This window comes from Schistocerca americana, chromosome 8, assembly GCF_021461395.2.
Source record: "Schistocerca americana isolate TAMUIC-IGC-003095 chromosome 8, iqSchAmer2.1, whole genome shotgun sequence".
Taxonomy (NCBI): domain Eukaryota; kingdom Metazoa; phylum Arthropoda; class Insecta; order Orthoptera; family Acrididae; genus Schistocerca; species Schistocerca americana.
In genome coordinates, this window is record NC_060126.1 from 144,865,133 (window position 1) to 144,890,664 (window position 25,532).

Below are 25,532 nucleotides of genomic sequence, written 5' to 3' on the forward strand. Positions count from 1 at the left end.
CCCAAGTCCGAACTTTTCCATAGCTTTGAACAGGAAGTGGTGGCTCACTCTGTCGAAGGCCTTTTGGAAGTCTATCGACACTATCGCCGTTTCCGTCCTGTTTATGGTCGATAGACTGATGGCCGCCCTGTATCCTGCAACTGTTTCAAAAATAGTCCTTCTTGGTATCGCGCATTTTTGGTGTGGACTTATATTCTTGGGCATTACTAGTTTCATTTTGTCCGCAATGCATCGCGCGACTACTTTGTAGTCGGCATGTTTCCTCTTGTGGGAGCTCTGTGCCACCGATCACGTCGCTGACGACACCCTGGATGGTGTCTCCGATTACATCGCAGAAGGCGCGGTAAAAGTCCGTCGGGGTGCCATCCACTCATGTCGACTTTACCGCTGGATTTTACGATGTCGTAGATATCGTCGTTCCACATTCTCTCTGTCAGTTTTCGTCTGTCAGAACATCTGACAGTTTGCGGAGGAGGACGTCTGCTTCGGCCTCGCTAGTCGCTTCACTTCTGTATAATTGGCAGAAATGATTGTGGATCTCTTCTAGAATTTGTGATATCTCTTATCTTACTGCCGTCTTCTTTCTGGAGTTCTTTTATCAGCCTCTGTTTCTTCTTTCGTACGATTCGGCAGATGTGGTGGGTTGCAGCGGGCTCTTCTTCGATCGTCCACATTGGTTGGCTTCTTCTTACTATCTCTTGTGTATCCTCGTTTTGCATATTTATGAGTTTTGTTTATAATCTTCTTAGTTTCGGCAGGAAGTCGGCTTCAGTGGCTGCTGGAGAGTTGCTTATGTGTCTCATGCACTGCGTGTAGAAATCCGCAGTGCATTTTCTCCAAAAGGCAGCATTATATTTTATTATAGTTTTCCTGATCATTGGTTTACCTTTCGACGACCACCAATCGATCGTTGTTTCTGCTGTGTTTTTCGTCTTTAGGCAATCTGCCCACATTTCTGTAATTTCTTTGCGAACTCTGCTGTCTTTCAAGATCTTTTGTATCCATTTTCCGCTGTACTTTGCCACTTTCTTTCTTCTGTTGTGGCAAGCTTATTTGGCATATCTGAGAACTGTGGTCGCAGAATGCCATTGGTTGAATTTGCACACTACCTATTGCTGGTACTAGGCAGCAAGACACACATATTCTGTCAAGCATATTTTTGCCGTTGTTGCGGACAAATGTGAAGTCAGCTATGTGTCGGTGTTTTTGTCTCCACATAACCCTGAGTTCCAATTTTCTTATCGCATCCTGCAGTTCCGTTGAGATATTTGGAGTCGGTATCTGATCCTCCTGCGCCACAACGCAGTTGAAGTCACCTCCAATTACTCTCTGGCAATTACTCTGAGTAGGCGGCAGATTTCTTCCTAAGCGGGCTCACGCTGGTTTATTTTCTGTACCTGAGGGAGCGTATATCTTTACAAACAGAGTATTTTGAATTTTTGTTGCAATGCCACGGCCGTTAGGAAATCGACGTACCACGCCAAATTCAATATTGTCTCTAATGAGTCTCTAATGAGGGTAGCTGTGTCGCATTTTACCTCAGGGTCGATGTTTGTTATAACATTGTATCCGGCTATGTCCTCTATGTTTGTTCAGACGACTTCTTGCAGCAGCGCTATGTCTCGCATTGTGGCGGAGGTGATCAGCTAGCAAGCTGAGTTTCACTGGTGAGGAAATCTTACTTACATTTATTGTAGCAACTGAGTACCTCATTCTGGGTTGGAGTCGATGTCCACGGCGTGAGGGGGCCTCTCAGTTCCGGTGGACTTGCCGCCTTCCTCCTGTGGGCTCGAGGAGTTGCTTCTCTTTCTTTCTCTCCTCCTGCTGTGTCTGGATGTCTTCGTTTCATCTTTTCTGTTTGTTGCCCTGTTCTTTTCCGTGCTCTGGGGTTTTTGTTTAGAAGTCTCTCCACTTGCCCTAGTCGTAGCTTTCGTGCTAACGTCGTCTTCCTTGCTGAGTTTCAATATCTTTTTCAGGTGGTTTGCCTTCTCCTTGATGATCTGCTCTCGTGTCATCTCAGGAGTGGTGTTTTTCTTTGCGGTGTCCGTCGCTATTGTCTCGGCTCAGTGGTCTGCTTCGCTGGAAGGCGCGGGCCGGTTTCCGCGGCCCCTCGCTAATCTACCTTTTGTTGAGGCTGGACCGTGAAGGTGTTTGTTCCTGTGTGGGCGTAGGGGCTGTGTCCGCTGCCGGCGCCGCCGCCGGCCTCGCTCACCATTGCTGTCTCCTCCTCCTCCACCTCCTCCTCCGGCTGCTGGCAAGCAGGCAGGGGGCGTGGCGTTTTCCACTTCCATCGCTGCCGTGTTTCATGGCTGCGCCTCTCCTGTTTCCTCGATTGTGAGCACCGGGAATTGGGCATTCAAATTTGTTATTGCCCCTACGTACGTGTGTTTTCTTGGCAACTGCGCTGGTCGTCTACGTGGGAAGTTGTTACACATGTGGTCAGCAGCGTGGCAGATGGAGCGTGTTGCGGCTGTGCGCTGTATGCCACGAAACCTCTGTGTCCACATACCGTGACGAAGGACGGGATGTGTTTTCGCAGGCCTATTTTCACGGACCGCACACACTCCAGAGTCTACTTGGATCCTATACGCACTTGACCATTTTTCCCTGGCTATTCCGATTACGTGCCCATAGATCCTGAGAGTTTTCACAACCTCCTCGTCTGGCGCCTCAAAGGGTAGGTTGTATATCTTTATGTTTCTAACTCCATATCCTGAATGCTGATTTTCCGTCCCTATGGTGAAATTTTCAGATACCATTGTTTGTCCCCAGAATCCCCCCTATTTCCCCAGTGTCATCAATTTTTAAGAACAACGAGGTCACTATGAAGTCCAGCTGCAGTCCAGTAAAGTTTTCCGCGGGAATTTTTACATTTTCTATTACCCAATCCATAATTTCAAAGGCAGTAGGTCTCTCAAAGTTTCGATCAAACGTGCACTGCACAGTCTCACCACCATTTACGGCAGCCATGGTTTTCCAAAAGTTAATTACAGACAGAAATCAAGAGTAAAATGAAAGTTTGTACTCGCCAACACGGTGATAGCTGCGACTCGGGGTGGGTGTCCATCCCAGCGGTGGGCGCGGGAGAGGCACGTTCCGTTGGCGGCCGGGAAAACCTCTTCTATCTGCGACGCACAAACGGCAGCAGCACACGTGTGCACAGGCGGGCACCCAGCCACCCAGCCAATCCTGTGAAATGTAAGACGCGTTTTCCAAAATATTCATTAGTTTCATTTTCTCGATACAATATTTTGTCACTGGTCTCCAATTTTTTGTTAGGTTTCTAACTTTGGGAACACAAAGATACTGCGGTATGATTTCAACATACGGCATTTTATATCCGACATTCGCATACCTCACGAAGCATCGCCTGCTTGCACGTTTTTGAGGTAGTTCATTGTCACTGAAGTCTTTCGCCTAATCTCACGATGGTTTGCAGCAAGACACGTTTTCTAAAGTGAGATATTACACAAGATAGGACCTTTAGTGTTGGTTTGCAGACTCGCTGAACTTGTCTCTCTGTGTGCAGTGCTGCTAACGTAACCTCTCTTTTTCGTTTCCACTTGATCTAATAATGTTCTCTTCATCTGTGGTTGTCATATGTGTATTATGTCGTTTTAATTACGTTACTGTGTATTTATTCAATATGTAGTGAAATGAAAGAGTAGCGTGGCAGCTAAAGAGCCAAATGGAGAGCACATGTAAGGGAGTGGGAGAGAAGAGAGGTCAGATGGGGAGAGCACGGTTAAGTGAAGGTATTGAACAGTGAATGGAAAGTACAAGAAGAGAGAGGAAGGTGATAATGAGACGGAGAAAAGTGGGGAGGAGACGTGAAATAGAGTACTGTGTGTTGTTTTAAGTGATTTTGTATACCATCCGGTTACCAATGTTTATCTACACATCAAGTAACTGTTTATTGTAGCCTATATCTAGCTCAAGTGCAATGTATGACTATCGAAGTAGATTTTGTATGAAAGCTTTAATTTGTCTAGGTTTATTAGGAACATACAACGTTTAAACTTAACCTAAGTTATTTATTAAAATATTGTAGATTTTTTCTTTTTTTTCTCTTTTTCAAGGGCATTACCAGATTTTTATGGTTTATACAGTCATTTATACAGGCTGTCGAGAGTCAAGATAGGTCCTATGGGTACGTCGCACGGTGCCCTCGAACTTGCCTAAAGAAGAAAGAGCTTACCAATCCTCGTTAATCTTTTTCGAACGCCTATAAGAACGCTTGAAACAATAATTTCGACAAAAGAAGTTCCGTTTTATCAGGTAGTATGTCATTTAGCTCTAACTATAGTATCTCTGAGAAGGTTCTCACCGAAGTGAGTAGTTGAAATCGAACGTTAGCAATCGGTATTGACTCCTTTCTGATCCTTCCAGTTTTAAACATTGTGTAATACGGTGCTTAATGGGCCTAACATGTAAACAAATAACATAATTGTAAAACCAATTATACACAACACTTCAGCGATCGTTATCTGAACGAATAACTTCTGCTCTGGTAGATGTTAAAAAAAAAGTGTAGGATGTAGAATGATTACAGAGGAATCGTACTGGGAATCTGATTACATCTGATTACCCGAACAATCTGAATACGTCTTGTCAACGTGACAACAGTATATCGGAAAAGGCAATAACAGAAGCCGATGTGGCACTAAGGAACGGCTTTTATTGGAATATAAAAGATTACAGATTTTAATTTGCGTTCTCAGTAAACGTAGTGGCTCCCAAAATGCCCTTGACTTTCTCCCGTGAGTCATCCTCTCCACAGCAGAGGTGAACGGGCGACAGTTGGCAGTCTGCCTCAAGAGCATTGCGTGAAACGAAAATGGCCTACGGTTTTCTCAGCAGGATTTATTCCGACCCATACCTCTCCACTAGAGGTATTACGACAAATTTTTCTTCGCGAAGTTAAAATTTTACGCCCAACGTGGGGCTCGAACCCACGACCCTGAGATTAAGAGTCTCATGCTCTACCGACTGAGCTAGCCGGGCTACATTTGTCAGTGATAACATTACAGTTATTAATACTTAAGATAAAAGACTTCGCTTGCATACAACTGTCGTTCTTCTCATAGATAAGAGTTATTTCTTTTACGTCCTGTCTGTTCTATTGAGCGCAATATCAAGTTAAATGTTTCTCAAATGAATCAGCATACGTTCACTATCGCATTCTCCTCCGTCCATCAGACTTTCACACTGCTTTCCCTTCCCGACGGCGGACAACTGAAATTACGTAGCTGCCCTTGGTCCTCCAGTACACCTATTATATAGGTTCTAAAAAATGATAAAGTAATTAGAATAAGCAGCAGGGCCTGTAAGACTAACCACACAATTTCATATCTAGCGATGCCATTTAATTGATAGCAATAATAGTAACGGTTGCGTTCCGATAAAAGTGGCATACGGTTTCGGGCCAGGAGAGAGTTTTAGTATTTCTTCCGGGAGTGTAATCCTCAAGCATGAAAACCACTTTAAACCGTGGACAAATGTTGCTGGCACTATGGTATAACGTATGATGAAAGAATGTCGTTAATGCACAGTTAATCGATATCGGAGTGACATTGTCTTTTATTCGATAACAGCGCTACGTAACATCAATTTCACACATAAAATTTGTGTGTGTCTATATTTTATGTTACTAGACAGACAGTCTTCAATGGAAATTATAAGATTTAACATCATTTCAGTTCTCGCGGCATAACACCAGGGATGAACCCTGGAGGCGCGAGAACTGCATTGTTTCAGACGTAAAGCAACCTACCGTTCCTTACCGACAGTGAACCATTTAGAACTTCAGCTAAGACGGAGAATGATATGAAATCGTCTACTTACCCGATTGTACCGTTTCAAACCTAGCAAAAATGTAAAGTATTTGTTGAAAGCATAGGTGCCTTAGTATTTTGATCTGGAATTCTAAAGTGACCAGTTGATTCCTCTCTTATACTCACTTTCTTCCTTATAAACCTATTGCATTTACAGATGTTATCGCCTCTACTAACAAGGAAACATCACCAAATTAACGTCATATTTTAAGAAGAAAAAAGCACTGTTGGAAGATATCATCCCAAGTAATCGACCCTGTGTGAAAATTTGGGCCGCAATTTAGATTTAACGCAGATATGACTTAAACGTTCAGCTTTTAAATATGTGCTCTTGTCTGGTATTCGTCCCGTTACACTGCAATCGCTTTATGTCCAAGCGCGAAGTACTGTACTGTACACTACAGTAAGAGGTTTTCGAATTACAATTTTGACGCTGGTACCATGCTTTGTTCATTGTGTCACAGTGGTTTCCAACATGTAGTTTGTGCCAGAAATCTCTCTGCTTTGAACATTTATACCACGCAGGGACAGAAAAGAGGGAAACGCCGCTACACACTTAGGCTGCACGTTGTTTTGAAACCGAAGTGGCCAGAGCCTGCCGCTATCTCAGATAGCCCAGAACATCAGAAGAGTACTGTTCAGGATTGCTTCTCCTTCATCCTTTCTGTCGTGTGTTCGCAACAGCTGTTTTAAACACTAAAAACTGCAGTGCTTACATGAATAACATAGTGTCAGGAAGGCACTTTCGAATGTTTTTCTGTTCTTTAATACGTAGTTTTTCTAGCAATGCGACACATTCGGCCTCGTTAATGTAACTTGTTCTTTGCTGATATATTTAGAATAATCACCAAGAGAAGGAACTGACGTGAAAAGGATGTTTTCGTACTCCATGTAATTCCATTTTTATTCTTCTTGCATCAATAGCGAACGAAGCTGGAACTCCGAAGCCAATGCTTGTTTGCTTACTGCTACTGTGTTTTCTGATTTAAATTCGTATGGCAATCATTTTCATGTTCACGCTTGCAAAAGAACTTACGTGTCCTTCGCTAGACCATAAATGTGTGCAATAAGGAAGGAAGCAACTCATGCTATCGTACCTTGTATATGTCCACCAATGTGAACTATTATTTAAACGTCAAAGAAACAGAATTGCATAGTAGTACACCTCCGTACACCTCCATGCAGTATATATATTCCATCGTTTTGCAATACTATAAATGTGACTAAAGGAAATGTCTAAACGCTTAGACGTCGCAAAATGGATATTTTGCTTTATCATGTATGTACCACTTTCTTTTAGTAGTAATACCCTAACCTGTGTAACATATAGACCCACCTATCCAACAATAGCCAATTAATTTCTTTTCGCGGAATATTTCTCGCCAGTAGCTCAGTCACTTTTTCAGGAATAACGAAACGCGATTGGAATGTACATCTACTTTGATCATCTGCTTCATTTCACTTTTGAATATTTTCAGGTTTTCGAACATGTAAGTCTATACCAGGCTTTGTGATATACCAACAGTGGGTTAGTTAGTCAGATGGTCCATGTACCATTTGCACGATAAATCTTAATTATGTGAACCGAGTCAATTTGTATATCATCAATTTTTTTAATATGTCTCCACGCTGATCATTCATTAGTTTCTTTGTTTTTTATTTAACGACAGATGTTAGTCAATATTTTCCTACCCATCACCATTTACACATTACAATAATAGTCTTCTGCATAACAGGAGGAGTTGTCAAAGAGAAACGTTTTCAGTTTAGTTCCAAATTTTACTTTGCTCTCTGTCAGGCAGTGAAAAGTTTTGGTTGCAGCTTGTGAACAAACCCTGTTTGTGATACAGACATGCCCAATGTGGCGTAATGTCATTGTATTCTTCTGGCGTTCTAATTGTGTTCCTGTTACTGCGTAGATCATTATTGAAAACAAACTTCATGAAGGAATAGCTATCTTGTGAAGCGGATGGATTGCTAATCACAACACACACACACACACACACACACACACACACACACACACACACACACTACTTCCGGCTATTCTGGCCAGAGTATTCTAACACCCCACCCGTCACTTATCTGGTTTTGCCGTGTGTTCACCCCAGCTAATTGACTAACAGATCAACAGAGTGTGCAAAACTGCCGCAATATCGGATAACGCAGAGAAAGTAATAAGGCCCTGTGACTACTGATTGAACTACGGTGGCAGTGTTGACGTTAATTGATTCAGAATTGATCACTTTTAATTAAAAAGGGGTGAACATTGATGTTATATGCAGCTTTCGAACACCAGATGCAAATGTTGAACATAAAATTAATTAAGAAAGTGACTTGGGATTTCAACTACTTGATTGAAAAGAGATGCAGTCGATTATCACAAATTTATTTTAACTCACGACCTTCAATCATCACATTACATGACTCTCCTAACAGGCAGTGGTAATAAATTGCGTTTGCGTGGAGTGAAGCTCGATACCTCAAAAGTAATTCCTGTCGACTGACCCAGGCGTAATGCGAAGTGCGAGAAGAATTCTACAGTACACGGCCCATGAAACCCTCGTGGAAACTTTGCCGACATGATCCAACAAATTAATCAGTGGCCGGAGCGGGCGCAATATCACCGAATACAGCGTGGCGGAGCGGCGTCGTTGTGTGGACGTCGGCCGACCTCGTGGTGCTGCAAGGCTGCGCTCGTCTATTCACTCCTAGCTACCTTGCTCAGTACATAGCTGAACCAAAACTTTCTATCTCCAAGCTCAATCGTTCCATTTTCTAAGTCATAAACCGCAGAGATGCTCACTCTTTCGCAGGCAAGCTGAGTAAAGAACGCCACGTCCGCACTCTAGGCAAGCTGGGAACGGAAGACCTCTACGGAGACTTCTCACAGTCCACTCTTCGCCTCGGTTTCCCCTCCAACAAAATCACTTACGCCAATTGCAGCGCAAGTCGCATTAATTATGCGACGCTTCCCAGTGCCGACCAATGCCTGCTCTGGGAAGTGAACAAATTCCCACAAAATTTCCCTTTCTCTCAACTTCTATTTTGCTCCTCCCAGGCCACCCATCAAGGTTAGGTTCTGACACCCAGGAGAGTACTTCAAATTCCTTGGTCCTACGTTCCCATCGGAGGCCGGCGTATTTCGTTCTGTCTCTGTTCACCTGATTTTCTTCAGACTCTGTGGACCGTGAATTCAGCGTGAAGTTGCTATAGTCACGAACACGCATATTTTGACCTCTGTTGACAGCTCCACCGTAGCTTTGCGCGGCTTTCTCGCATGTTTCACAGAAAACTGGACGACGGACATTTATCAACAGTCGTACATGTTCTCCGTCTGTTTCCCGGTGCACCAGCATGGAGTCGGGGTCAACCACCCACTCACTGTCACTCATCTTAAGGCGGCTGGAGGCCGCGCACCGTTACCACTTTCTCAGAGCTTGAGCCGCCCTAAGCTGCCTATTGTCGCTTCCCTTAGCCGCTCCCCCGGCGGCCACGGTCAATTCTGAGTATATACCCTCTACAAGATGCATTGTGCCTTGTCAGTCATTTTTGTTCAGCCCTACTGTTCGCTCAACGTGAGTTAGTTGATCTTCAATGACTTCATGTAAGGGGCATAGTTCTTGCCATCTTACAGTCTTTCGACTGTCACATCGCCGGGTGTTGTGCGGGAACGAGATCATTGTTGTGGAGTGGCTCGGATGTCGAGGTGTTTCCGATTTGTAAGGCAATGAAAAATACAGGAAACAACAAATGTAAACAGCGCCAAGCACAAAACATATCTACAAAAGAAAAAAAAATTCTTTAATGGCTCCACTTACGAATGAAATGTGATTTTTTAAACTTTAGCTTACAATCGGACTGATTGTTGCACACGTAAGTAACCACTCAAGCTGACATTTTTGATGAAACAACTACGTCTCCACACAATCAAAGTACCAGACACTATTTGGAATACGACTTAAAAAGTCGATAGATGTCTCCAACTGTTGAAACTGGGAACGTGTTCGCAAGAGTGACATCACAGGAAAGTGTCACAGCAGTGAACCAAGGCGGTATAAATGCGGTGGACCAAATGTTTTGGGCTATGTGAGATGGTGGACGTCAGCTACAGGTTTATGACGTAATAACTCCCTTTTTTACCGCCATTATTTTTATGTTATGATGCACGAATACAGTATAAATGAATGGAACAAATGTGTGTGTCATTACAGAAGTAGCGTAGCGCTACTCAGTTATCATCATCATCGATGTTGTCCGTCTTTTTTTTTTGTTGTAAATCTAACACTGTTAAACGGACGTAAATTTTAAGCTGCTGCGCGGTTGTTCACGTTATCGCCATGATTAAACTGTAACCCGAAAATCAATAAATTCTTCAGTTACTTACGTGTATTCATTTTAATTTTGAGGCGTATATTGTGGGAATATTGTTAAACTGCGGTATTACGTAATCATATTATTTAGCTATTTTTCCCAAAGAACAACATCCGTTCTCGAATAAGATTTTGAAACTTGTTGGACAGACGTGGCACATTCCCCCACCTCCTCTGCCTACGCCTTCGACATCCCACGAATAGGAGGGTTCTGGCTGTCGCTCCTCTACATTGCTTCGGGCTCGGACATACGGCGACTGTAGTGGGAGCGCGGAAGATTGAAAGCTGTACATCCAGAAGGTCACAACTGCATACTATCAGAATTATGGCCCAAATTTTTGCGCAGCATTGATTGCTGAGGTTGTCTTGAAAGTGTGCTATTTATCTTCATTTAATGTGATTTCAAGTTGGTGATGTTTCCCTGTAAGACGTACTTAAATTTTTCTTCTGATACACTGTAGTAACTTTTCTAAAACAAATCATGTATTAAGTCTTTTGAGTGGAATTAGAGACTAAATTCATGGCCGATTAAAAATGAGCGTCGGACCAGGACTCAAACCCAGGACCTTTGCCTTGTACGTGCAACTGTGAAGGCCGGTCCTGAGACGTGCTTGGGTAGCACAGGTGCCAGAGAGCACCTGCCGGCGAAAGGTAAGAGTCTCGAGTTCGAGTCCCGGTCCGGCACACAAGTTTTAATCTACGTGGAAGTTTCAAATCAGTACACACTCTCGTTGCAGAGTGAATAATTCGTTCAAGGCTAGAGATATTCGTACTGTCATTTACCGAAGATTCTGTTGATTGGAACATATTTCTTCCTTCAGTCTTCTTCAGATCGCCATATTCGTATCGCTAATGTCTATCTCCTGCACGATCGTACAGAGTATTTCAAACTGTAAGATTATACCGTTTGGAAAGGAAAAAAATTTCTCTCCAGAAACCAGCAGGAGTTCAGGACCACTACTGTGGAACACAGGTTGGTGTATTACATGACGTCATGCAAATAGCAGTTGCATGTGAACAGGTACATGCCGTCTCAGCCGGCCCAGGTGGCCGAGCGGTTCTATGCGCTTCAGTATGGAACCGCGCTAGCGGTACGGTCGCAGGTTCGAATCCTGCCTCGGGCATGGATGTATGTGATGTCCTTAGGTTTGCCAGGTGTAAGTACTTCGAAGTTCTAGGGGACTGACGACCTCAGAAGTTAAGTCCCATAGTGATCAGAGCTATTTGAACCATGCCGTCTCACTAGGTATCCCAAACACACCACACTGTCGCGTAATAACAAGATACAGCCATGCGTAATGTCATCGCAAGCACGTAATCGATTCGAAGAATGTTTAGCTAATAAAACCCAGCACTTTATACAGTACAGCGAATGATAGGACCACTAATGTTCTCAGTATGTACAAACTATTTACCTAGTTATTGCCTTTGCAAGGTGATATCCTAAGAGAATGCAGGTTCTATCCGAGAAAATACCTCCTCTACCGCAGATGAAATGGAGTGCGCATTTTTGCCGAGCGACGACCGAGTTCTGTCCACCGTTTTGACCGCTGTTTCACTTCTGCAGTAAGATAGTCGCCCAATATCGTTCTCACAGCAAGTAACCAGCACACAAAATGAAATTATTTCATTTAAAAAGTTCGAAACTTTGTTGAGGTATTCGGTTTTGCATGTGTTATAGAAGCCTCGTTATAGACATCAGCTAGAAGAAAGCTTCCGTAAGGCCGGAAGCCACACGAACTCATCTACGTAGTTGAGAACTTGGTCTATCGGCTGTCGTTGAAGATTAAAATCTGTAGTAGCTACAGAAGATAAGCTGTTACACACACGTCTCCTGTGGTTATCCAGATATTTGTGGACACTTCCGGCACGGTCTTCCAGTCAGCAGATTATACAGTCGTCACTGATAACAGACGAAGAAGATAGAGAGTGTTTCTGGATTAAAGGCCTTGGAAAACTCATTCTCAATTAAACAGTAACAAATACGTGTTACTTTTTTTATGGAGCTTTTAACACTATTTATTCATTCATCTTATAAAGAGAGGAGAAAGTATTACATAACTGTTTACAACAAATATATACCTTTTAACATAGATACACACAATCTCTAGTTCATAATGATTTTACATTCAGAAGCCATATTTGAAATCCGATCAGATAAATTGTGAAGGCCTTCCACTGTCCTTGTAAATGCACTGAGGAAACACATGTTATGTGATGTAGTGTCTCCACCTCTTCGCCGCAGTCACACTAAGGAAAGGACTCCCATACCTATTGATGCAGCAGTGCTTCACAAATGTGTTCAAAACGTTATTTTATATCTGAGAAAGTAGCGGTCGGACTCTGTTTAGACGCCGTACAGCTTTCCTGACACGTGGGCCCGTTAGCTCAGTTGGTTAGAGCGTCGTGCTAATAACGCGAAGGTCGTGGGTTCGATCCCCCCACGGGCCACTGTTTTACCAATTTATTACAAAATACGTCCACTATTTCACGTACGTGACAGTAGCTTATTCGGTCCAGAAACTGAAACTTATAATCAACACATCGCGTGTCGATTTCGTGAAGGAATGTGCACCCGCTGCTCTTCTAAGTAATTTCATACGTGAGCTCTTTATCCTTCTGGTCGTTTGCTTTCTTAATATCAATTTGCTACATCACGAAGCAACGTTAGCGCTGGCATTACCTTGTAAAATTAAAGAACTCGCCCAATGGCACTCCAAAATCTCCACTTGATGCTTCTCAGAGATTACCTGAACTGTTAGACACACATACTGATGCTAGCATTTACTTACTGTATAAGCTAGATACGCAACTGTGAATTTACAACGCATCTGTTTTGGTAGAAGGTATGAGATTTTAAGTTCCTAAAAACTTAGTTATCAAAATTATGGCCCAAATTTTCGCGCGGGATCGATTGCTGGGTTCTCTTTAAAGTGTGCTTTTACCTTCATAAAATGTGATATTATGTTGGTGATGTTTCCTTGTAAGACGTACTTAAATTTTTCTTCTGATACACTGTACCAACTTTTCTAAAACAAGTCATGTATTAAGTCTCTTGAGCGGGATTGGAGATTAAATTCCTGGAAGATTAAAACTGTGAGTCGGACCAGGCCTCAAACCCAGGACCTTTGCCTTTTATGTGCAACTGTGAAGGCCGGTCCCGAGGCGTGTTCGGGTAGCACAGGTGCCAGAGAGAACCTGCCGACGAAAGTAAGAGTCTCGGGTTCGAGTCCCGGTCCGGCACACAGTTTTAATCTACGTGGAAGTTTCAAATCAGCGCACACTCCGCTGCAGAGTGAATAATTCGTTAGAGGCTAGAGATATTCGTACTGACATTTACCGAAGATTCGGTGAATTACAGGCCCACATCACTAACGTCGATTTGCTATACGGTTTTGGAAAATATACTGTGTTCTAACATTATCAATTACCTCGAAGATAACGATTTATTGACACATAGCACGGATTCAGAAAATATCGTTATTGTGAAGCACAACTAGCTCTTTATACTCATGGCGTAATGAGTTCTATCGGCAGGGGATATGAAATTCATTCCATATTTTTAGATTTCCAGAAGGCTTTCGACACCGTTCCTCACAAGTGTTTTCTAACTAAACTGCGTGCCTATGGAATATCGACTCACTTCTGCGACTGGATTCGTGATTTCCTGTCAAAAAGGTGACAGTTCGTAGTAACAGACGAAAGTCATCGAGTAAAACATAAGTAATATCCGGCGTTCCCCAAGGAAGTGTTACAGGCCCTTTATTGTTCCTGATCTATATTAATGACATAGGAGACAATCTGAGTAGTCCTCTTAGATTATTTGCAGATGGTGCTGTCGTTTACTGTCATCAGATGACCAAAACGAATTGCAAAATGATATACGTAAGATATCCGTATGGTGCGAAAAGTGTCTATTGACCCGGAATAAAGAAAAGTGTGAAGTTATTCACATGAGTACTAAAAGAAATCCGATACATTTCGATTGCGCAATAAGTCACACAAATCTGAAGGCTGTAAATTCAACTAAATACTTAGGGATTACAAATAACCTAAATTGGAACGATCACATAGATAATATTGTGGGTAGAGCAAACCAAAGACTGCAATTCATTGGCTGAACACTTAGAAAGTGCTACAGGTCTACTAAAGAGACTACTTACACCACGCTTCTCCACCCTGTTCTGGAATAGTGCGGTGTGGGATTCTCATCAGGTGAGACTGACGGATGACATCGAAAAAGTACAAAGAAGGGCAGCTCATTTTGTTTCATCGCGAAATAGGGGAGATATTGCCACAGATATGATACGTGAATTGGAGTGGCAATCATTAAAACAAAGGCGGGATGTTCTAATGAAATTTCAATCACCAGTTTTCTCCTCCGATTGTGATAACATTCTGTTGGCACCCACCTACATACGGAGAAATGATCATCACGATAACATAAGAGAAATCAGGGCTCGCGCAGAAAAATTTAAGTGCTCGTTTTTCCCGCTCGCCGTTCGAGAGTCGAACGGTAGAGAGACAGCTCGAAGGTGGTTCATTGAGCCCTCTGCCAGCCACTTTATTGTGAATAGCAGAGTAATCACATAGATGTAGATGGCCAAATGGAGCCCCACAGTGAGATCACTTTCAAACTCTTTCAGTTGCTGATAACATTGTCTCACACGAGTACAGACGTCTCAATGTCCTATACAGTGTCCACTTAACAACTGGCACAGTTCTCGCTCCATGTGCATCGTAGCAGGTCATCCGTGGTGATTACATAGGCTATTAAGAAGCAGGTCCCACCTTTTGTAATGTCCAGGGAACCATTATGAATCACAGTAACTTCAGTCTAATTATTGTCTTTGAATAGAAGTGTTATTTTCGTTCGTGTCATTGCATATCTCTTGTAGTTACATTTTGTACTATACTGTAACGTTATTAATATGTAGCAAGCACATATGACAGTGGACATATTCGTAAGAAAAATCTTTGGGAAATATAATTCATCCACGAAAGAAGATTTAAAAAAACTCTTGTTCGACCGATTTGAGTTTGCTCATTAGTCCGTCATCCTTACCAGTTTGCATTAATAACACAAATAAAATCCAACAAAGAGAGGGCCCTCTCCGAATGGGATCGTTTTGTCGGCGCGACAGCGTTACGGAGATACTGTAATTCATGTGGCAGACGCTTTAAGAGAGCGTTGTGCATCACAGAGAAGTTTACTGTTGAAATTCCGAGAGTGTTCGTCCGTAAACCTTATTAAAAAATTTTGAATCTTTTTCTGATGTTGAATGTTACGGATGTCAACTTTACACGTGCAAGTAAAGTATAAGATGCCGATGAAGAAAAACCGCAATACTTGAATGGATAAGAACGGCGATGACTGTACGCACGAGGACATGCTGAAAAGTAATGCTTCTAAACTTTTTATGCGAGTGCTCTTAAAGGTTTTAAAATACAACAAACGTTAACAACATTCTACGTTTTATCCTTCAGGTCTACATATTTGCAGTCCTATGACGCTAGATGGCTCCGAATTGTAGCGTGTGACATGGCGGTGAAACCGCGGGCTGTAATCGAGTTTCAAATTCGAAGAGTTCGTCAACGCATGGAGAAATCTCCCCTTCAGCCAACCAGCCAGTAGCGCTGCGACATTTGCAACAATCTGAAGTTCGAGGTAATCGTCATCGATCATCCTCCATACTATTCCGACCTGGCCCCATTCGATTATCATCTGTTTCTAAAACTTAAAGAACACCTTCAAGAACTTCAGCTTGATACTGATGAAGCGGTGCACGGAGAGATGAGGTTGTGGCTCTGTCGACAAAGTCAAATATTTCACAGTGACAAAACAACGAACACGTCTCTGGTTGGGAGAAATATGTTCGTCGCCAGAGTGGCTATGTTGAGAAATAAATATATAGCCATGAAGAACAAAGAAGTACAATGTTAATAACGTTTGTTTTACTTAAAAAGGCTTCCACGCAAAAAACTGATATCTTACTTTTTAGCACACCCTAATGGTTTTTAATTGGTGTACATAGAAGTTACACGTAGTTTTGTTTAGCAAGAGACTTTAGAGACTTTCATGTTTTAGTCCTGATGAGATTTGTTGTAGAATAGGCGATTATTGATTTGTTCTAGGTACAGTCTTTTTCATCTAATGCAAATAATTACGTTTTTTTGGTACTGAATTAGGTTAATCACGTACATAATTTATTCTTGTCTAGTATGAACTGAATGTTCTGGTAATTATATTTATATTCCAAGATAAGTCATCTGTGAAATATAGCTTCAGGTATATGGAGTTAAGGTACGTTTTTGTCTTTGCGGTATTGCATGCACTTTCGAAATGAGCACTCATTGTCTGGGTATGAATACTGGATAGTTACAGAAAGTAATTGACATGTAATATTTTTGTGATAAGTTACGATAAATAGCTTACTGTTGCACTATTAGCTGTCACGATTTTGAATTACGAGGTGCTGCACAACCCAATGTTTATAGCAATGAAGATGTATTAAAAGCTAATTTCGTGGACGTACTGCACCATCGTAATGGATTCCAGTGCTCTAAATTCAGTACGGGACCAGACCATTCTAATTATTGTCACTGGTAGCAACACAGAATTCCCTACTCAGACTCCAGTAGTTACCATCTTCACAGGACCGTCACATATGTAGCCAAAGCTATTTTGCAGCTCTTCCTGCAGAATGGTCAGTCTTTTATGATAACCACAAAACATAATTTAGAAAGTTCCGCTTCATTTGTATTAATATTTACTTAAATCACGACCAGTTTCGAGGTTTTAAGATCTCGTCTTCAGATGTATGAAATTACAATTTTTGGTAGTACATAACACGCGGTCGGCTAAGTCAGTAATGGCTGGTGGCGGTCCTATCGTGCGGCTGACCAGCGGCGGACAGTTTCCGACAACATGCAGTGATTGGCACTCTTCCACTGACTGGCCCGACTGCATGTTATGTATTATTACTTACTACAATTTCAGACACCTGAAGATGAGATATAAAAATCTCGAAACCGGTCGTGGCTCAAATAAATATTAGTACAACTGAAGCGCTCTAAAATTACCATGCCTCTCAGTTGCGGATGTCCTACGTACCAAATCTTGTGCACCATAACACATAATTAATACGATATGTGTTTCGTGACTTCGAAATTCGAATCACTTCTGGCAGCGGAGGCAGAATATTTCACAGAGGCAGGCTGCGGCCAGCGTGCCTGGTAAGGGAGAGAGCTACTGTCTATTGCATCACCGCAGCGTGATCCAAACGGGTTCTCATGTGTAGCACTCTGCTACCGTGAGCCCCTGTGGCCTAATGGATAAGGCATCGGTCTCCTAAACCGGGGATTGTGGGTTCGAGTCCCACCAGGGGTACATATTTTAATTTTAACACAAATTACTGAAGAAGTAACCCTTCGTGTGAGAGCTTCCATAAAAGTTCAATCATAGACCTACATACTACAGATACACACATACGTACATATATACTCACCTGGTGTAGAGGAAACAAAAAGAGAAAGACAAGGAAGAAGATGAGCTCACGAACCAGACGGCACCACATGATTGTACAGCGATTATTTTCAAAACGAGCTGACTTTTTCCTGAAGTCTAACATAATAGAATCATACGGTTCGCCATACAGTTTGTATAAAGTACTATGAAAAAAAACATGTAAACTGAGATATCGAATGGCTACAGCTATCATGTGTTCATGTAGATGTAATGACATGATTTCGTTCATGTGTAACATTGGTTACAATCATGGACCTCTTTAATTTTGCTGAAGGGGAATCTGAATTAGTTTCGGGGTTTAATATTTTATAGTTACGGGGTTTAATATTGAATATTGTGCAAGTATGTTTCTATTTTCATAAAATTTCTAGAGGCTGTGAACCCACACCCAAGCAAAATTTGTATATTCTTTGAAACTTCCTGGCAAATTAAAACTGTGTGCCCGACCGAGTCTCGAACTCGGGACCTTTGCCTTTCGCCGGCAAGTGCTCTACCAACTGAGCTACCGAAGCACGACTCACGCCCGGTACTCACAGCTTTACTTCTGCCAGTACCTCGTCTCCTACCTTCCAAACTTTACAGAACCTCTCCTGCGAACCTTGCTCTTAAGCAGGACACTGACCTGATTTTTCTCCCAGGCGAAATCAGCCAAGCGCTCAGCAAGAAAGTGAGTGTCATACCTTCATATGGAAGGAAACTGGTCTGCCTGAAAGAAATCGAAAGAGAATGAAGATTTGTACAACACCACGGTTGACTGTCATACTGGTCGGCTGCCGTTAGATAGAAAAGCGGAAACTCCTCGTAGAGACCACTGTCATCTTATGGGGAAGTTCCGTGGCGCAGCTCACAATACATGCAATTTAAAGTACCAGTTACCAAGGCAGATACCAGTTTCCTTCCATATGAAGGTATGACACTCACTTTCTTGCTGAGCGCTTGGCTGATTTCGCCTGGGAGAAAAATCAGGTCAGTGTCCTGCTTAAGAGCATCAAGAAATATATTTCATCCTACAAACGAATGAGCCAAGAATTACGGTCCATTTCCTTGACTTGCTATGTTTTATGCAGGTGCCACTCCAGAAATTCGTTGAAATTTTACCTCGGGAGGATATGAACGTAACTCGACCTGCATTTCCTGATGAGGAAAAGTTTCAATTTGTGGCTAGGCAGGGGGTTTCCCCATGATAGTATGGCAAAACTCAACGAAACCAGGCTGCCCGGTGTAACCGCATTCTCCAGCAACGTGATTTGTAGTGCCATAACACATGCAGAGTATAAGCATGTTATGAATGTCTGGCGGAAATTCAACATCTCCACTTCACTAGAGCACACACAGGTTTACATGGACACACATGTGACCTGGCTTGCGGACGTTTTTAGAAATTGTGGAGTCTATGCATGGCCCCATATTCTCTGGACCCCACCTTTTAGCGCACGGCACCTGGCTTGTACTGGGACACATCATCGAATTATTGACCGATTCTGACATTCTTCTTCTCTTTGAACGAGGGATCCATAGCGACTTCGTAAATGTGTCTGTAGCCACGCCAAGCCAAATAATCGTTGGCAAGGTGACAAGTGCAACACAACCCTTGATTCGAGTTACATCATGTATCTGGATGTAAATAGCTTATACGGGCACGCCATGCAACTATCACAGCCGATTAGCGAATTTTGATGGGTTCCCAAAGATGAATACAGGGGATTCGGTGGAAAAATCAAGGGAGGGGGGGTATGACTACTGACTTGCCATTGTGTCCAGAGCAACAAGTTCCGCGAGGAGGCTCCACACCAAAACTGATGACAACTCTCTGAATAAGCGGAGATACATTAATCACTATCGTAAACTTCAGCAGTGTGTCGGCTTGGTGATGGAGCTGGTTAGAATAACCGGGGCTATCTCCTTCAAGCAGCCCTCTGGATGAAGGAGTGTACTGACCTGAATATGACACAGAGTTCCCGCGATGTGTTACTTGCTTTTTTAAAAATTACTGGATAATTCAATATTCGAAAAAACAATGGAGAATTTGAGGGAATGGCGTGAAATTTTGATTAGCACAGAATGGGACGGGTGATACGGCGTAAGAAAATACGTCGCCAGAGCAAATTTTAAGTGGATCACATTATTCGTAAGGATTTTGTTGCTGTGGAGAGGGCGAAGACTGCAATACAGTTTACGAAGCCTATTTATGTGACGACGTGCATACTATACCTATCCACACTCCACATGTACCACTTTCATTATGGGTTTGCGAAAACTCATCTTGCAGATCCTAAACTACGTTATATGCTTGCAGATAGCTTCATCTATTGGGTGAAGAACTGTGATCCATACGAAATACTGATGCACCATGGTAATGAATTCGACACGCCCTCATACACGACCGATAATCCTTGTGGTATTGTTCCACAGAACAAAGTCGTTATCGGCCTTACGAAAGACGAGACGAATGGATTGCCAATTGTGGAGTTTGTAGGGCTGCGAGCAAAAACGTATGTGTCTCGCACATTGAAAGCTGCCACACACAGGTGGGTTAAGGTTGTGCGTTGAAAGGCACTGAGAGCCCCCCCTATCCAAGACTATTCGCAGTGCCTGTACAGCGGTGTGCGCACTGTCACATCATAACTGCAGCATATGATACGGCAAATTAGTATTCGATTTAGGGGACATGAGGTGCACAATGTGCTGCAGTATAAAATCGGTCTGTTACCTCGTGATGATAAAAGGATCATTTGTGTTGATGTGACTGAAACTCTCCCGTTCACACTATTCTCTTGTAGCGTAAAAAAAGTAGTGAAAAGTAGAAAAAAAGTAAAACGCTTTAAAAAATTTAGAAAAGCATGAACAAATATGTGTCATCTAAATACTTATTTATTCATGCACACCGTATATGTATACTCATGTGAATATGTGTGCCATGTAGACAGAATACTTTTTAAATTTCACCTGTTGGTATCTGTCCAAGACTGGTAAATTTCTAAGTGTATGTAGTTCACAGTCAATCAAAATTCTTTTTCAACCTATTGGGACTGTGAAACTTAGTTGTATATCCACATTAGTTTTTAGCGTAGATTTATAAAATAAAGTATTAAAATATTCTCATCCAGTGCTACTCGAAAAATTGTAATATTGTTCTCAAACCAGTGTTACTGTTGGAACGTTCTTTTTTCCCTAGTTATTAGTAATAGTGTGTAAGTTAAAAGTGTCTCTGCACTGAAATGTCAGAGTAAAATTGTATCACACGAACTTAATTGTGTCTCAATAACTTAACTGTATCTCAAAAACCAAATTGTATCTGCGTGAACTGAATAAATGAAAAAATTCTTTACCGTAAGTCTTTGTTGTTGTTGTTGTTATTTACGAAAAAAATTATCCCATTTGCATCGTGTACGTAAATGATGTACCGGGCACAAATTAAATTTATTTTTCTGAAGATGAGTGCTATTAAGAAGGTGGAGTTTAAAATGGAAGATGATAAAATATTAGAACAGTTGCATGGGATTACACCCATCGTGTTGCACGTATTGACTTATGGGAGCAGGAGGCATGTGACTGAGTCCGCTTCCACAGACATACAGCAAATATTTCTAGAATTATATCTCCTGTGCTTGAAGGGACACACACACGGTATCTGCCCAAAAGTATATACTATCAAAGTCGGAACAGGTTCAAGAGAAATCATACAGAGATCGTGTGGTAGAAATTTATTACTTCTCATCCAACTTAGAAGTAAATTTGCAGTTTCATAACCAAATACAGCAAGACTATTTTCTCACATCGTCTTCCTGAGCCGATGCACAGCAGGACACACTTAGAATTCCACGTCTTGACTAGCAACAAAATAGAAGATTTGATGCACCCATGCGATCTTCTCCCTCCCCTTGGTGTAGATGCTGGTAGAATAATCGAAGTGACGTCACCATGTCTTTATACGGGATACCAGTGAATTTCATGATAACCACTTTGCACGCCATGTTTTAGCACGCTTCACATCCTTGAAAGACTTCGGTGATGTAATGTTTGCTGAGAATGTTTCTATTATTCCAGCATATTCTGCGCACGCTACAAATGTAACACCTTTAAATATGAAGTAAAGCAATAGATGATTAAACAAAGTAGCAGCATCTTACTTGGTTACTGTGACTACAGAACAGACATTACGATTTATTACTGATCATTTCAACTATACATCCAAGACAATACATCGTAAGTGATGATGGCTCATCAACATGTCATCGTGTATCTCAGCCTTTGTGCTTAGAGCAGGGCTCATACTTTGAAATGAGTTCATCCCTTTTAAACACATCAGGTGCAATATAACATATAGTAATAGTATAAGTTGTGTAGGGCACATGTAGTAATCAAGAGCACTCAAGTGGTGACAACTCTTAATCACTTTCATATAAATATCCGAGAGCACATTATGCACCTTTAATGATTTTACCCTCTCAAACATGTTGTAAACAATAACCCTCTGTTTTCCCAGCAAATCCGTTAGTCCTCACATAGGTATGAGAAGGGGTTCGCTATAGTTCCCACTATATACACTCCTGGAAATTGAAATAAGAACACCGTGAATTCATTGTCCCAGGAAGGGGAAACTTCATTGACACATTCCTGGGGTCAGATACATCACATGATCACACTGACAGAACCACAGGCACATAGACACAGGCAACAGAGCATGCACAATGTCGGCACTAGTCCAGTGTATATCCACCTTTCGCAGCAATGCAGGCTGCTATTCTCCCATGGAGACGATCGTAGAGATGCTGGATGTAGTCCTGTGGAACGGCTTGCCATGCCATTTCCACCTGGCGCCTCAGTTGGACCAGCGTTCGTGCTGGACGTGCAGACCGCGTGAGACGACGCTTCATCCAGTCCCAAACATGCTCAATGGGGGACAGATCCGGAGATCTTGCTGGCCAGGGTAGTTGACGTACACCTTCTAGAGCACGTTGGGTGGCACGGGATACATGCGGACGTGCATTGTCCTGTTGGAACAGCAAGTTCCCTTGCCGGTCTAGGAATGGTAGAACGATGGGTTCGATGACGGTTTGGATGTACCGTGCACTATTCAGTGTCCCCTCGACGATCACCAGTGGTGTACGGCCAGTGTAGGAGATCGCTCCCCACACCATGATGCCGGGTGTTGGCCCTGTGTGTCTCGGTCGTATGCAGTCCCGATTGTGGCGCTCACCTGCACGGCGCCAAACACGCATACGACCATCATTGGCACCAAGGCAGAAGCGACTCTCATCGCTGAAGACGACACGTCTCCATTCGTCCCTCCATTCACGCCTGTCGCGACACCACTGGAGGCGGGCTGCACGATGTTGGGGCGTGAGCGGAAGACGGCCTAACGGTGTGCGGGACCGTAGCCCAGCTTCATGGAGACGGTTGCGAATGGTCCTCGCCGATACCCCAGGAGCAACTGTGTCCCTAATTTGCTGGGAAGTGGCGGTGCGGTCCCCTACGGCACTGCGTAGGATCCTACGGTCTTGGCGTGCATCCGTGCGTCGCTGCGGTCCGGTCCCAGGTCGACGGGCACGTGCACCTTCCGCCGACCACTGGCGACAACATCGATGTACTGTGGAGACCTCACGCCCCACGTGTTGAGCAATTCGGCGGTACGTCCACCCGGCCTCCCGCATGCCCACTGTACGCCCTCTCTCAAAGTCCGTCAACTGCACATACGGTTCACGTCCACGCTGTCGCGGCATGCTACCAGTGTTAAAGACTGCGATGGAGCTCCGTATGCCACGGCAAACTGGCTGACACTGACGGCGGCGGTGCACAAATGCTGCGCAGCTAGCGCCATTCGACGGCCAACACCGCGGTTCCTGGTGTGTCCGCTGTGCCGTGCGTGTGATCACTGCTTGTAGAGCCCTCTCGCAGTGTCCGGAGCAAGTATGGTGGGTCTGACACACCGGTGTAAATGTGTTCTTTTTTCCATTTCCAGGAGTGTAGTTTCGGCTCCTTTTCAAGGTCTCCTGACTACCCACTTTCCCCAACCGAAATACATTCACATGGATAATTGAAAATAGGAAATGTCTTAGGATTTTTGGTAGGTTGGCGAATTACACTAGCAAATATTCTAGTACAAAATCTTTATTAACTTTTGCATATACGAGGGTTGGAACTTAAATAGTGGCAACTATTTATTCACGACCGATACAAAAGAGTTACATGTTTGCACCTATTACTGTCCTTCACAGTAGTCACCAGCGTTGTGTAGAACTCGTTGCCAGCTGTGTGGAAGGCGTAGTTACCGTTAGTAGAGCCTGTTCTATTGATGGTGCGAATGGAGCGGTCTAAAGTTCTGGTGATTCTCGTGTACGACTGTGATAGTGTTATCCTAACACATTACGTTCCTCCACGGCAGACCGTCAATGCACAGTATTACTGTTCGTTTTTGGAGCAACACCTACGACCAGCTTTGCGAAAGAAGAGGTGACACTTTCTGCGCAACCCACCCATCATTTTGCACGACAATGCGCGGGCGCATACAGCGCAAGCTGTGGCTGCTCTGTTCGGTTGATGGAATTGGGAAGTATTGTACCATCCACGATACTCCCCGGACTTAAGTCCTTGTGACTTTGATTTGATTTCGAAGTTGAAGGAACCACTCCGTGGCATTCGCTTCAGAACTGTCCCAGAGATTCGACAGACAGCAGACCGCTCCTTCGCGCCATCAACAGAACAGGCTCTCCTAACAGTATACTACTCCTTCAACACCGCTGGCAACGGGTTCTACACAACGCTGGTGACTACTTTGAAGGACAGTAACAGGTGCAAACATTAAACTCTTTTCTATCGGTTGTGAATAAATAGTGGCCACTATTTAAGTTCCAACCCTCGTACGTTTACACGCAGAAAGCAGCTCTTTCTTTACGGTCATTTGGTGTAGTTTCAATTACATCCAGCTTCATTTTTACTTTATAATTTAAATCCACATCTGAATCAGCTGTTTCATCGTCCAGCCAGTAATCTGACAGGTACAAAGAACGTATGCTCTCGAATTCCGGTATGTATCAAGTTCTTTCCTGTAAACTACCACTTTTATGGCCTCAACAATTAGTTCTGTTCTTCTACGTGGGGGCTTGCGGGGATTTTAATTTTTTTATTTCCTGCATAACACTGTTATAACACTCCGCATCTTCCTGGGTGCAAGCTGTCAGTTGCTCTGCTGCACATTCTTATGGAGTTCCGGTATAGAACTTCAAGTTTACAACTTTTGCAAATGAACGACAATGTGACAGCAAGAGGGCTACGAGCAAAATCGGTATGGAAGGACTGGAAATTATTTCGAGGAAATATAAAAATCCTTCGGTTATTCCATGTATAGTGGACTTAGCTGACATTAAAATGGTTATTCTAATGGAAGAGCTGCCTGCAATAATATAACAGCTACGTGTACACGACTATTACATTTTGGATTTGGACATAAAGCAAGACTCTGCCGGAATTTTTAATAGAATGAAGATGCGCGACTACTTATCAAATCATGACTTCTGCATGGAAGGGGATCGCCAGGGAAACATCAATGTTATTGTGGACAACGATAAGACAATTGGAATAAACTGTCTGTTGTGGTTAAGGTCCAATTGCGGGGTAAAGATATACAAAAAATTTATATGTCAAATCACAAGTCTGGGAATGAATAAAGATACTGTTAACCACATTACAGATTTCGTAAAGTTTTCGGACACGTGACTATGAGAAACCTTTAGGTCTTCCTTGGCTCAGCAGCATGTAATTACCAGATTGGAGGCTATACTATACACTTACAGAATG

General features: G+C 42.9%; 3 non-coding genes across 3 annotated transcripts; 2 read left to right on the plus strand and 1 right to left on the minus strand.

The window, feature by feature from the left end:
* Window positions 1–4,931: 4,931 nt before the first annotated feature.
* On the minus strand, window positions 4,932–5,004 carry Trnak-cuu. The gene has a single exon. It is a non-coding gene; the product is annotated as a tRNA-Lys (tRNA).
* A 7,580-nt stretch (window positions 5,005–12,584) lies between these two features.
* On the plus strand, window positions 12,585–12,658 carry Trnai-aau. Its single transcript has one exon. It is a non-coding gene; the product is annotated as a tRNA-Ile (tRNA).
* Window positions 12,659–17,524: 4,866 nt separating this feature from the next.
* Trnar-ccu lies at window positions 17,525–17,597 on the plus strand. Its single transcript has one exon. It is a non-coding gene; the product is annotated as a tRNA-Arg (tRNA).
* The last annotated feature ends 7,935 nt before the right edge of the window (window positions 17,598–25,532 follow it).